The following is a 15,403-nucleotide window of genomic DNA, read 5'->3' on the forward strand; positions in this document are numbered from 1 at the left end:
GCGTGTGTGTGTGTGTGTGTGTGTGTGTGTGTGTGTGTGTGTGTGTGTGTGTGTGTGTGTGTGTGTGTGTGTGTGTGTGTGTGTGTGTGTGTGTGTGTGTGTGATAGGGGAGTGTTGCTTATGGTGAGGTGTGGAATGTGACTGTGTTCTGCTGACCAGTTGTGAGAAGGGTCATTGTAGATTTGGCTGGGGCTATTTTGAGCCTGTTTGTGGTGAACCATTCGTGTAGTGTGTTGAAATAAAGTTGGAGGATGTGTGCGGCTGTGTTTGCTTTTTGATGTGTGCATGTAAGTGTTATGTCGTCTGCACAGGAAGCTATGTTTATTTTTGGCGTGTGGAGTGTGACTATGTGTGGGTTAAAGAGAATAGGGGACAAAACAGATCCTTGGGAGACGCCGTTTGTGGTGTTTCTGATGTTCAGTAAGTGACTGGCAAATGTTACATGTGCACACATGCCTGGTAGAAAATTTGCCAGCCATCTTTTTGTGTTATTGTGCATGTTTGTGTTGAATATAATATTTGTGAGGTTGTGGCGGGGGGTGGCATCAAAAGCTTTGCTAATTTCTAGTGTGACTAGGAGTGTTCTTTGTTGTGGCCTAGCTGAATTGATGCCATCAAAAACTATCTGTGTAAGGTCTGTAAGAAGAGTGTTTGTGGAGGGTAGTGGCCTAAAACCATGTTGTGATGGGGCTAGGGGTATGTGAGATGTAACTAATTGTAATACCAGTCGTTCAGTGACTTTGGAGGGGGTGCAGAGGAGTGTGATGGGGCGGTGTGAGGAAGGTAGCATGGGGTCTTTGTTGGGTTTGGGGATAATGATGATAGAGCCATGCTTCCGGATGATGAGTATTATATTGTGTGAGTAGCTGTAATTTGATATGTTGGTGAATGCTTGTATGCCTTGTGGTCCGAAGTGTTTAAGGTGTATGTTGCTTGTGTTGTCTGGCCCACAGGCAGATGAGTGCTTAAGGCTGCTAATGATGTGCTTTGTCTGGTTGTAAGTGAAAGGTGAGAAGTCTGGGTCTGTGAGGAACTGTCTCTCGTGTCGGATGACACGTCGGTCGTCGCGATGGAGGTTTAGATGGCTGACATATGAAAAGTGCTTGATGAGAGTGTTTGCTTGTTGTTTGTGTGAGGGTATGGTGTCTGATGTGATGGCAGCATGTAATCGTGTAGTGTTGCTGTCGGAAAGTATGATGCTGTTTAGTGTTTTGTAGAGTTTGCTGGTGTTTGTTTTGTGATCAAGTGTTTGGAGATTATTACTCCACTTCAGTGTTTGCTCTTCTGATATTTTATTGTTTATTTGTGTTGAGTTCTTTTATTTATTGTACGGTGTTTTGTGTATGGGGTGTTGGGGGGTGTCGTAGTGTGCCCCGTTGACTGATGAGGCCTTGAATTTCTGGTGTGAAGTTGGGGTTGTGTCTCTTTCTTTTGCCTCTAGGGATGTCTTTTGTCCGCATTTTGAATAATTGTATTGAAAGTGTGCACAGCGGTGTTGAATTTTGTGATGGATGTACTGTTTATTGTTCTGTTTCAGTTGTGAAGACCTCCCAGTTGGCTCTCATATAATTAGCGTGTGTGTCTGTGGCCAGCTGAGGTGATTCTGGTTTGTAGTGATGATGAATGGGAGGTGGTCGCAGCAAAGGGTTGTGACCACTCTCCAGGATGTTGTGGGGGAGAGGTTTGGGGAGCAAAAGGTGATGTCTGGGGATGATGGGAGGAAGAGAGCTTGGTGTGGGTTATAAGTATGTTGATGAAGACTATTGAGTATGAAAAGATTATCTCTTTGGGATCGTAGTACGAGCCCTCTGTCTGTGTCAGGGTTGTTGACATGCCAGGCCGATACCTTGGCACTGAAATCACCACCCAGGCTGATGTTGGGTATGTTAGTGATGTGGTGTACTTGAGGAGAGTAATTGTGTGGTACTGTGGGGGACAATTGAGGGAGAATGTATGTATTGGCGATTGTTATGCGTGATTTGTTACCAGTGCGTATTTTAATTGATTGTATTTCTGTTGTGGTGTCATGTGGGGGGAAAAGTGACTTTGTGTGTGCACTAGTAACTGAATAGTTGATAGATTGGTGTACCAGGATGATGAGTCCACCGCCACAGCCGTCGGCCCGGTCTTGTCTAATGGTGGTGAAGGTTGAGTCATCTGCATATAACTGAATGGTATTATGGATGAAAGACAAGTGATCATAAATATGAAAACCAGGGTTGGAGCCAGGACTGATCCTTGTGCCACATCAGCATTAACTGACTGGAAGTTGGAAATATGTATTATCTACCTTTCTTTTATATTTCTGTTGCTGAGATATGAGGACTAAAGATGATAGGCCGTAGCCAGGGAACCTGGATATCAGGGAATGGTGCCACACTCTGTCAAAAAGCTTTAGAAATGAAAGAAAAGCATTCGGGAACAGAATGCCAATCGCCGCCAGAATATGCTGTTGTCCGAGTCCAAAATTTAGATCAAATCTTGATACCCTGAAGGTTTCATGTTGATAGTTCAAGCCGTTCATGAGATATAATGGTGCTAAAGGCGGGCGATAAAGCTAGTTGACCTTTGGCAGCCATTTTGGTGACCTTGACCTTGAGCTCGAGTGCTTATTTTTTAACTCGTCCAACATTTTGGCTATATCTTGATACCCTGAAGGTTTCACGTTGATGGCTCAAGCCGTTCTTGAGATATAATGGTAATAAATGCACGCGATAGAAACTAGTTGGTCTTTGGTAGCCATTTGGTGACTTGACCATGGCCCCGAGTGCCCATTTTCGATCTCGTCCAAGATATTGGCCTTATCTTGATACCTTGAAAATATCATGTTGATAGCTCAAATCGTTCGTGAGATATAATGGAAACACACACACACACACACACACACACACACACACACACACACACACACACACACACACACACATACAGGCAGGCAAAAACATTATCGCTCTGCCCTCTAAAGGTGGGTGATAATAACAAGGGCTACTGCATGGGTTTCTCCATTCTGGTCGGTTGACTGACGGATGGTATGAATAAAGTGGCTAAGTATATCAACAGTGGATCTTCCGTGGTGAAAACCATACTGTCTGTCACTAATTAAGTTGTTGGATTCAAGATGTTTAACAATGTGCATATTAATGACAATCTCAAATGCCTCTCCAAGAAAAGCTGTGATAGCTCTTGATCAGAGGGATCAGACAAGCTTTCTTTCTGTGGAACTAGGTGGATGTTGGCTTCTTTCAAAGAATTAGGGGATTAAAAACAGCACATATCTATCTATCTATCTATTGCCAGACGCCTCAATCCCGTTTGGGGTGGCCACAAACAAATCGCCTCCACGTCGCCCTGTCCCCCGCCATTTCACTGCCCCGCTCCCAACGCACACCCCCCTCTCTCATATACCTCTCCACCCCATCCCTCCATCTCATCCTCGGCCTCCCCCTCCCTCTTCTCCCCTACACCTCACTCATATACACTCTCTTCGTCAGTCTTCCACCCTCCATCCTCTCCACATGGCCAAACCACCTCAGTGTGTTCCTCATAACGCTTCCTGTCACATCCACATCCACACCACAACGCTCGTTTATATCCTTATTCGTTAGCCTGTCTCTCCATGTGACTCCACAGGCTTCTCTTAAATACCTCATTTCCACTGCTCTCACTCTTGACTTGTGTCCTTCCAACAACGTCCAAGTTTCACTTCCATACGTTAGAGTTGGTATCACAATACTGTCACGTAGTAACTTTTTCACTTCCCTGCTCACTTCCCTGTTTCTTATCACTGCTTTCAAAGAACCAGCAACCTTTCTTCCATGCTGTACCCTTTCATTCACTTCACCCTCCAAACCTCCATCCTTACTCATCACACTACCCAAGTACTTAAACGTACTCACATTTTCCAATTCCTCACCATCCAACCTCGCTGTACATTCACTGACTTCACCTCTCTCAAAGACCATCACTTTACTCTTCCCTACATTCACTTTTAGATTCCGTTTCTTACACATTCTCCCAAACTCATCCACCAAGCTTTGCAGCTCCCATTCGTCTTCACTCAACAACACAGTCTTTAATGCTTCTAAGACTCAGTTCTTACACCTATCAACCCGACAAAATCTTCCACAGGTATACCCACAAATGTTTAATAATATTCAGATTAATCCTGCATCATCCTTGAACATGCTTGGGGTTTCATTTACTCGGGACTTATCTTGGAAAGATCATATTACATCTCTTGTAAAATCTGCTTCCAAGAGATTGGGTGTGCTAAGCCGACTCCGCTCTTTCTTTACCCCTGCACAATTGTTGACTCTATACAGGGGTTTTATCCGCCCCTGTGTGGAGTACAACTCTCATGTGTGGGGAGGCTCCCCACATACAGCTCTTCTCAATAGGGTGGAGTCAAAGACTTTTCGTCTCATTAACTCTCCTCCTCTTACTGACTCCCTTCAACCTCTGTCTCTTCGCCGCACTGTTGCATCTTTATGTCTTTTCTATCGCTACTTTAATGGTCACTGCCCCTCTGAACTGTCTGCTTGAATTCCTCCACCTCTACGACGGGCGCGTAGCACCCGTCTGGCAGCAAACTCTCATCCCTTTTCTGTCCAACTCTCTAATGCAAGAGTTAACCGTTACTCCCAGTCTTTCATTCATGCAACAGGTCAGCTCTGGAACTGTCTCCCTCTGTCTGTATTTCCTGCTGCCTATGATCTCCAGTCTTTCAAACGTAGTGTGTCCAGGCATCTCAAAATGATCGGATCTTGAATTTGGCTCTCTATTGTATTTTGTTTTTCTCTTGGAGGGAACTGTTACTGCGGGCTCATGGCCTTTGGTTCCTTCTTCCTCGCATAAAAAAAAAAAAAAAAAAAATCTGCAAACAACAGTACAGGGAGTGTCCCAACACTATCCTCTCTCACCAGGGCCACTCCAACATCCACTACCCTACCTTGTACTTCTTTTATTACCCCATCCATGAACAGATTGAACAACCATGGAGACATGACACATCCCTGTTTCAACCCAACCTCCAAAGAGAAAAATTCACTTAGTTCACCATCCACACGCACTGCAGCCTTAGCATCATCATACATACTCTTCACAGCATTCAACAACTTTCCATCTACTCCATATATTCTTAATACTTTCCACAATCCTTGTCTATCCACCCTGTCATATGCTTTCTCCAAATCCATGAAAGCCGCATACAACTTCTTTCCCTTCTCTAGAAACTTTTCCACTAAAGATCTAAGAATGAATATCTGATCTACACAACCTCTTCCCTTCCTAAATCCTCCCTGTTCTTGTCCAACTAATTCCTCTGTTATTTCTCGAACTCTGTCAATAAGTATCCTACCATACACTTTTCCTATTATACTAAGAAGACAAATGCCCCTATGATTACCATACACTTCTTTTTCCCCTTTTCCTTTGTACAAGAGAATAATTATACCTGACTTCCAATCCTCCGGGACTCTACCTTCCTCCCAGGCCAATCTGCACATCTTACACATCCATTCTACTACTATCTCTCCCCCATGCTTCAGCATTTCACCACACACTCCATCAATTCCACGTCTCCCATCTGCTCCAATTCATGTTTGCCCAATCGTTCTTCCACTTCTCTCTTATACTCTGCCTTTTTCTCATCCTCTTGTAACCTTTCCACTCTCCTTGCAACTACTTCCTCTCGTCTTTCCCTTCTTCTATTCCTCCATCTTACTTGTATCCTAATTCTGGCCACCACCAAGTAGTGGTCAGAAAGTCCACTCCCCCAACCTCTATAAGCTCTTGCATCCATTACACATCTTCGCATAGACTAAATAATTTGGCGAGAACAGGAGCAACTTCTGGGGAACACTTTTTCAAAACGATTGGAGGAACTCCTGCTGGACCTGGAACGTTGTTGTTGGTAAATTGTCTAGGATAGGTTTTACGTATCTAGCCTGTATGTTTAGTGGAGCAAATTCGGAAGAGTCAAGTTCTAGACTGTTCTAAGCCACAGTTTCTGACAAACGTACTTGCGAGAATGTTAGCTTTTACACGTGGATCGTTTATAGAGTTTCCATCTGAAGAGTTTAGTGGGAGAATTGTTGATGACATGTTAAAGTTATTATTGAAGCAACTGAGAGTTGATCAGAATATTTTATTGTCATTAGGATTACTTAATAGTTTGGGTGCTTGGTTGTAAAGAAAGTTTTATTTGGAGAAATTTATTACTGCTTTTGTTTGTTTTCTGACAAAAGTGATCGAGGATTTCGGTATTTTTTTTTACTTTATGTAAGATTTATATGCTAAAGATTTTTGGGTCATTGTTCTAGCAAAAATGCTATAGAACCATTTTGGGGAGTCCGAACTTCTAGTAAATTATTGACATGATATAAACAATTCCATACCAACTTGCATTAATTCATTAATGTGGAACTAGGTAGAAATGATGTAAGTGGAGAAGAAAGACTGCCATGGAATATCAAATCCATCCCAGCCTGCCCATTCAAAGTACGATATAGTCACCCGGACTGGTTCAGAACAGGAAGGTTTGGGCCAACTGATGAACATGGCTTTGATGAGATTGTGGCCAGAGGATCCAAGTGGCGACAATACTTCTATCATATTCTGATATGGGTTATCTGTCAAGAATAGGTCCAAGATATAGGCACTGTGGTCAGGATTCAGCAAGCAACTCACATTGTAGACCATTACCATCATTCCTGGCAGAATGCAATAACCATTCTACATAATGGATGTTAAAATTACCCAACACAGAAATTTCAGAAATAAGAGTGAGATAGAGGTTGGTCAACTGTGTGGATATAGAGTTAAATACACTGGGTTCTGATAAAGAATTGGGGAAACGATAACTATACAGACATATTTGGTTATATTAAGCTAATTTAGTTTATATAATGAGTAATCAAAATTAGAAGAAGTGAAGCTGATGATTGTGTCAGCTGAATGTTCTGATTTAATATAGCAACAAGTGCCACCATTTTTACGAAAGTTAATGAGGAGATGATAACCTGGAAAATTATACGGGGAAAAGACAGTAGCGAGAGAGAGCTTGGGTTTCCTGAGAATTGAGGCTCGAGGGGCTGTAGATTCAAGTAAAAAATGAACTGAATCTGGTATTAAGACCACGGATGTTGGGAAAAAATAAGACCGAACCTGCACTTCTCCACTAACGAGCATGATTTTTGGTGGCAACAGCCTCTGTTGGCACAGTCGCTCTATGACGACCAGGAGAGCCGTGTGCCGCCAACTCTACCATGCCTGGAGTGACATTTCGACGTACACCAGATTTGCTTTTAATATTGCACAGACCATTGTTAAGGGTAGAATATAACATAAGGTGCGATTTCTAATGTACTTGCAGTGCGGTGTAGACAGCTGAAGGTACAGTAGACGTTTATGAGAGTATGCTGGCCTACTCTCTGTGTTAATGAAAACAGTGAAAATGTTCAGCAAAGGGAGATGGTCAGGAACAGGTTCTGGGAGCTGGTGAAACTGGAGATCCAGCTCCCTTGTCACCAGTTTGCCATCCACCTCAGGAGTACCTACCGGTTCGACTGGTGCTACAGTCTACTCCCAACAGATATTAATGATAATAATAATAATAATAATAATAATAATAATAATAATGATAATAATAATGAGCAATAATAATAATAATAATGTATAATAAAATAATAATAATAATAATAATAATAATAATAATAATAATAAAACCACAAATGATATATTGGTCTGTGGTTGTTGTAAGTTTCCTCTCCAACCCTTTTGCCCCTCGCTGCTGCTAATCCACATGGCTAGTGAGGCGTGAGAGAGACAGACAGACAGACAGACGGCAGACAGAAGGAGAAAGTAGCCACTCCTTTTCATTACTATAGTCAGTCTTATTCTTATCTCCACCAGACGAATATCATAAACCTCCTTGTCAAGGTGGTGTCTGTTTACCTATCAGATAATTAAACAGTACTGAATAAAGAAATATATGAGTATAAAAAGAAACTTTATATATGATTAAAGCGGTGATCCTCGGCTCTACGGATCTCGGAGTCTGTATTCAAAAAGGATCTTTAGACTTAACATGCTCAAAGTCGTACAGTTTGAAGCCTTCTCTCGCTGCGGACGATGCACGAAACACCTGCTGGGAGCTAAGCCTGCATTAATCGCTTAAGCAAAATCTGGTCGAAGAACATAAGGACATAGAAAAAAAAAGTTGTACATTCTGTAGTACACAAACCGTATCATCGTGTTGTCAGAGCTGTCATGTCCTGTCGCCATCCCAGTTCATTGATATCACCATGTCAGCGCATATATTTTGTCAGTTATGTCATGTAACGTCATGTCACGTCATGTCATTCCACATCAAGGCATGCCGTGACATATCAGTGCTGTCATGCCAATGCCGGCAAGTCATGACATTTTCCTGCTGTCTCGGGATGCGCGTCTTGAAGTCTGCTGTCATGTCATGTCATGTACGTCATGTCACTGCCGTCGAGTCAGTGTCTTGTCGGTGCTGTCATGTCATTCAGTCATGTTAATGATGCCAGCCAATAAGTCTGTCAGTCACTTAGCAAGCTAACTTAAATATAATTTAAAACAATAATACTGGTGCCACGATTTCTGCTTTATGCTGTCTCATTGGTCGAGAGATTTCCCCCAAGTATTCCTTGCACTGAAGACTTTGCCTGCTGAACGCTCCTTAGACAACGCCACGTACAGGCTAAAGGTCGTCGTGCATCGACCTGACGGGGAGGAGTAAGGCGGCTTTAAATAGTTTCACATAAAGCTGGCTTTACTAGTGCCATTCGACACAGTTTTGTGGATCTCAGCACATCTGCCCTTCCGGAACCGCAGAGCATAGCCGACCGCTACAATTCATACCTGCTCGAGAAAACAGAAATGTAATTCTAATTTTATTGTAAAAAATGTTGAGATGGAAAAGGGGCACAAACAAGGGGTGAAAAAAAGCACAAATACAAGACAGCATTTGGAATGGAAGGAGATTCAGAATTCTACTGTATTCCCATTATTACATTTCACACTGTACTCACAAAACGTTTGTAGCTGGCGGAATGTTGTACTGAGTTCAGAACCCTGAATCTCCTTCCGTCACATAATCACTTTCGGCTGTGTACTTTATTTATTTATCTCTCGTTTCTGCATTTTTCCATCCCTACATCTTAACAGTTATTTCAGAATAATATTTTCTTCTTATTTATGATCATGTTATGGAAGCTAGCATCTTCCCTCGTTTAATCGAACATTCAGTCAAATATGAAGTCATTTAATCTACCTATCAGTCTTCAAATCCTCCATCTGTCTACCCTCCTTCCTGTCTATCAGTCTATCTATCGCTCCATTTTTTTTTCTCCAATCAACAGCGTGGATGCCCTTGGCTATATACAGTCCCAATATTAAAGTCGAGGATCACCACATCGCTTGGCCTTGAGTGGCATTATGAGAGCAAAATATGCCAACCCACCCTCGGATGAACATCCTTACGGATCTCTTTCGGTTGGAGCTCCTTAACCCACTATGCCACCAGGCGTCACTGACCATATGGTTACCACTTATTTGTGTTGTTACTCACTGGAAAGTCACTTGAGGGCAGCATTACATCGAGTGAGTGGTTGGTGCGTGGCCCCGCCTATCACATTTCAAATTCATTTTATTATGGCTAGGTGGAAATTTTTGTTTCAGTTTTCTGACGGGCTTCTGTGACTAAAGAAATTGCAAGACAATCGCCTAGCCCCTTTATATGGATGACAACTTTTTTTTATTCCATCTGTCTGTCTGTCTGTCTGTCTGTCTCTCTCTCTCTCTCTCTCTCTCTCTCTCTCTCTCTCTCTCTCTCTCTCTCTCTCTCTCTCTCTCTCTCTCTCTCTCTCTCTCTCACTGGACAACTTCTACAAAACCGAAGAGCGCATCAAGTATTAAGGTGATTTACTCTTTCCAGATTTGCAGTAAAATCTGTACATCTGTCTGTTGGGTGACGCTACAACCAATACAGCGTAGCCTCGATAACAAGACCTTAACGGAGAGTCTGTCCCCTTTGAGATGCACTATGAAAAAATATATATAATAGATAACATTCATAACCCACAAATTAACAAAAGGTTCTGTGTTAATACTTTCTTCAGATGAGGTCTTTCCTGTTCTGTTCTTGCCAGCACTAAACTGTTTTATTCAGATTTATAGACCCTCCCAAAACCGACCCAGCACATGATGTCTGCAAGAATAAAACAAAAAATGATATCGCCGTGATGGTGGGGTAGCTCTTGTTGGAGGGGGGGGGGGAATAACTTGCAAAAAGAGTTAAACATTATATTTCACACAACATAGAAATCTGTTCACGCAACTTTCGGAACAAATACCACTTACTACTCTATCATGCATTTCTTTCTAAATCAACTTAAGAAAGCACGTTCAATGCAAATTTATACTGTTTAAAAGCTTTTTCCAGCTTACTTACAAAATTCATAATACAGCATACTAACTATAATGACACACACACTCTCTCTCTCTCTCTCTCTCTCTCTCTCTCTCTCTCTCTCTCTCTCTCTCTCTCTCTCTCTCTCTCTCTCTCTCTCTCTCTCTCTCTCTCTCTCTCTCTCTCTCTAAGGCAAGGTTCAAAATTCATGATATGGCAGAATTTCCCGTCATGAAGCTGAAGAATGGCGGCAGAGAAGGCGAGGGTGTAAGGTATTCCATCCTCGCTCCCTCCCTCCTGCACGAGAAAACTCGGTTAAGAAAGAGAAGTTGTCTCAAGTCTTTTTGCTCGTGTGTGTGTGTGTGTGTGTGTGTGTGTGTGTGTGTGTGTGTGTGTGTGTGTGTGTGTCTTTTTTGGGGGGAGGCGGTGGATGAATCGGTAGATAGGAGGCCTGCAGTCCTAATGGACCCATGATTGAATCGCTGGCGTGGCGGGGAACACTTTAAGGTTTTGAAAATTCATAAAAAGCAGACTGATCTACCAGAAAACCTGCCTACATGTCGTAAAAATACCCCCGCTAATACCAGTACACCAGTCCTATTTGAGATAGCCATAGCATATATTCAGTATGGACGGTGGGTGTTAGCGCCGAAGTGGTGACATTTGGAGGTGTGTAGGAGGACTACTGGGGCTTGGGATAGGCCCTGAAACCTTTGCCCAGAGTCGGACACTTTAAAAAAAAAAATAAAAAAAATATAACAATGCTCCTTCTTGATGTCTCCTTTGTGTGTGTGTGTGTGTGTGTGTGTGTGTGTGTGTGTGTGTGTGTGTGTGTGTGTGTGTGTTGCCTTGGTTGGTCGTAGCGTTCCCTGTTTTTTGCTGGAGGAGCTTGCAAGTTTCGTTTACTTGTGTAAAAAAAAAAAAAAAAGTTGAAAGTAGGGAAAGTTATATACTGTTTTTCTCTTGGGATCCCTCATTTATATATTTCTTAGATGCGGGAGCATCCCTTGGAGCGATTCTGTATGTTTGTCTCTCTTCAGTGATAATCGGACATGAGGTGATTAATTCCGTAGACTTTATCGACTATATGAAAGCCATGTCACACCACATTACACTCAACCCATCACTCTTCTACACCTCTACCATACCAAAGACATTAATTGAAAGACCTTGGTGCTCCCGCATCTATTGTCCTTGTACTTGTTCTTCCTTCCTTTCCGTTTTGTTTGTGTAATAATGCGATTTGTATGGTGTGTTGTGGGTTTTTGTTCTATTTAGTTTCCTCCCCCTCCTCTCTCTCTCTCTCTCTCTCTCTCTCTCTCTCTCTCTCTCTCTCTCTCTCTCTCCTCCTGGTCGGTTTTAGATACCGTCAATAATACCTCAGTCACACACTTACTTCCTGCCTCTTTCTAAATCTGAGTGATGGCAGACGGAATGCGAAATCCAGTGCAACTTTCGCATCTGTGCACAAAGCCTTACTGCCTACCTTCATACATTCCCTCAGTCACTCAGTGTTTGGCATCTCCTTGAGTCATTGTCTGGCCTGATTACAAGCTGAAAGAAACGAAAACTATTATTCTCTCTCTCTCTCTCTCTCTCTCTCTCTCTCTCTCTCTCTCTCTCTCTCTCTAAATAAATAAATAAATAAATAAATAAATAAATAAATAAATAAAACAAAAACCCACAACACACCAGCTGCTGTGTGCAGATGATACTGCACTGGTGACTGATTCAGAAGAGAGATTGAGACAGTTGGTAGAGGAGTTTGGAAGGGTGTGTGAAAGGAGGAAATTGAAAGTAAATGAGAATAAGAGTAAAGTGATGAAGTGTACGAGGTTGGTAGATGGTAGGGGGATGAATATAGTTTTGAATGGTGAGTTGCTTGAGGAGGTAGATTGTTTTAAATATCTAGGGTCACATGTTGCTATGGATGGAAGAATAGATGCAGAAGTGAAATTTAGAATAAATGAAGTAGGAAAGGTGATGGGAGGAATGAAAAAAGTGTTTAAATGTCGTTCACTTAGAATGGATGTAAAGAGAAGGCTGTATGAGGGTGTTGTGGTACCGACTGCATTATATGGGGCTGAAACATGGAATATGGGTGTAGCAGAGAGGAAAAGTTTGAATGTAACGGAGATGAGGTGTCTGAGGAGTATGTATGGAGTGACGCGTATGGATCGGGTGCGAAATGATGAAGTGCGAAGGAGAACTGGAGTTGTTCGGGAGATGGCTGGTAGAGTTGAGCAGAGGGTGTTGCGATGGTTTGGGCATATGGAGAGAATGGATAATGAGCGATTGGTGAAAAAGATAACTAGATCTGATGTGAGAGGTGTAAGGCTCAGAGGAAGACCACGAATAGGATGGATGGACAGTGTGAAGAGAGCGCTGGATGCGAGAGGGATGTCTGTTGAGCAAGGAAGAGTAGCTGTGCATGACAGAAATAAATGGAGAGAAATTGTGAATGAATAAGTGATGACGCAGCCCTGAGGGGATATTCTCCCGCATTAGGTCTGATCAACTAGTCAGGTCAGGTGCGGGTAAGGGGATGGGTCTGTTATGATGTGGCAGGGGTACACCAGTTCTGCTGTCGGGCCCTGCTGCGGATGTCACTGATTGCATTGCGCAGTCGACCCTTGTGCGGTGTGGTGCAGTGAGGATCTGTCCGTTCTCCCCTTTGGGGCTAAGATGCGAATGAATGTGTTTGAATGGATGAGTAAATGGGGAGTGTGTCGTCCTGTCTCGGCTACCTTCCTATCCTTGGGGGAAGCAGCCTAGGTATATAGATAGATAGATAGATATCTGTTTGTCTGTCTGTCTTTTGGTCTGTCTTTATAGTTACGTTTTCATCCGTGTCTGACTTGCTTGTCTGGCTAAAAGATTTTATTCTTCTTAGGCAGGACTTCCCGTACTGAAGGGGATATATGCAGTCTCCATTGATACCTTCATCGCAGGAAGTCTCCCTAAGCTGAATATAAACGTCGAGAAAATTCAGATCAAACTAAAAGTGGCATCAACTTACAGAAGTGGTTGATAAAAGACGGAAAACAGTCACAACAAGAAGGGCGGTCTCTAGAGGGTGTACTATCGCAATGAACAATAAACTAGCAGTTCCCCGCCGTTTGTGGCGATGAAAAGTGTTAAAAGAAAACGTTTTTGCTATAGCAATATGAAGGACACAATAAAAGAGAAGGAAAAGAAAAAAAGGATACACTCTGTCCCTCGGGTAGGAATGAGGAAATTGGAATGTGGGACCCAATGGTGGACACAACTGTAGACGAAATTTTGCTCGGGCAAGTACTTCCGCCACACCACGATGACTTGGTGCTGAGTTAACCTCTGCAATGCGATGACGTACTTTATACATTTTTGCTGATACATCTGGACGATTTTCTTCAACCTAGGAGTGGTTTTAAGAAGCGGAGAAGTCACATACTGCCTTCATTAACCCCTTCACTAGTAAGGCCTCTCATCAAGTTGAATAAAATCATCTGGAGGAAGCGATAATAAGCCCAAACAATACATCCTGGCATGAAGGGGTTAGGAGTCTTTTTCCCGTCTGTTAAGGAGGCTCCCTAACAACGCAATCTAAGACACATGCTATAATTATCACATCATATTATTCTGTTATGCATGAACAGCTCTTTCTCATATCCAAAGAATGATCAAATGCACAGTTTGTCCATAACTGTCATTTACTAACTTACCCTCTCAGTTACTTAGTTACTGTACGTTTAGATGGTATACTCAGCCACATTTTTTTTCCTTGGAAAAAGGAATCTTGCACAGTGGTAGAGGTCCACCCTTACCAGGTTTTGGTCATGGCGGCAACCCCAGGGTAGGGCATCGCCGGTATGCTTGATCTTTTTTTTTTTTTTTTCCAGAGGAAAATGAAATTTTGCACGTAACAGCCCTCCAACCGGACAAGGGTTTAATAAGGATGTCACCCCCGGAGGTCGCTCCTGCGTAAATAATTATTTTTTCCTCTTAGAATACAGCAAGGGTGGTTGTAGCTTTCCAAGATTCCCATTGTAATATAATTATCACCATAGACAGTAAAATACCAGAACGAAAATACTTTCACATACAGAAATAAACTGGTTTTCGAGATTTTTTTTACGCTGACGGGAATGGGGCCAAATACTACACTCCCATGGGGTTCTTTCACCCAAATTTGTATTTTGCCATCCTTGCTTCAACATAAGCATCCCCACAAGTTTTCATCGTTCCATCCATTTATGCTTCCAGGAAGATGACAACATTCATCACACTTATTCTTGATACCTCCTGATGATTTTATTATCTCTTTCGGAAATTTTTACTGAAAGAGAACTGAAGCTTACATCACCAGCCCTAAAACTCTTTCTCAAGCTGAATAAAATCAGCTGGTGACAGCAAAAACAAAGCAAAAACCACTGTGCGTCGTCGTAGTAAGAGGGAAGATACAGATAGATAGATAGATATGTATGCATGTATATACAATTTTATATATATTTATGTACTGTATATAGATAGATAGACAGATAGATAGATAGATTAGATAGATAGATATATGCGAAGATAATTAATGTATATTTATTTTGGAAAGACTTTTATTTCTAACTGGCAAAGATAGGTACAACCTTCATTAATGTATTCACTTCCTGAGTTCTTTCCAAAGCTAAGTTAACTGCCCGGCTGTAAGAGAAAAAGACACCATCGTAATTAAGGAAGTAAGGCTGACTACGACAGAAGAACCTCAGCACAGCCTTTGAGTCCTGTCTCATTAAAAATCAGTCTCCTATGACTCACTCCCAAATCAGACTGATCGTCTTGCGCTAACTGGAATAGAATACTAGATTTGTTCTAACTAGTAGAAGGCTAATGGTGACAATATTAATAACTTCAACTAGATGTCGTCTTTGTTGGCTTATTCTTACTAGTTTCGTAATCGTTGTTACAGTTAAGTAAAGCCTTTGAAATGGAGGAGTA

The 15,403-nt window shown here is 42.2% G+C and overlaps 1 protein-coding gene across 1 annotated transcript in view; it reads left to right on the top strand.

The window, feature by feature from the left end:
• Nucleotides 1–15,403, top strand: part of LOC145392113 (lysosomal acid glucosylceramidase-like) — a 90,282-nt gene that overhangs the window by 50,768 nt on the left and 24,111 nt on the right. The window lies entirely within an intron of this gene.

The sequence above is a fragment of the Coenobita brevimanus genome, chromosome 21, assembly GCF_032717465.1.
Source record: "Coenobita brevimanus isolate Jiangsu-jjx chromosome 21, ASM3271746v2, whole genome shotgun sequence".
Lineage (NCBI taxonomy): Eukaryota > Metazoa > Arthropoda > Malacostraca > Decapoda > Coenobitidae > Coenobita > Coenobita brevimanus.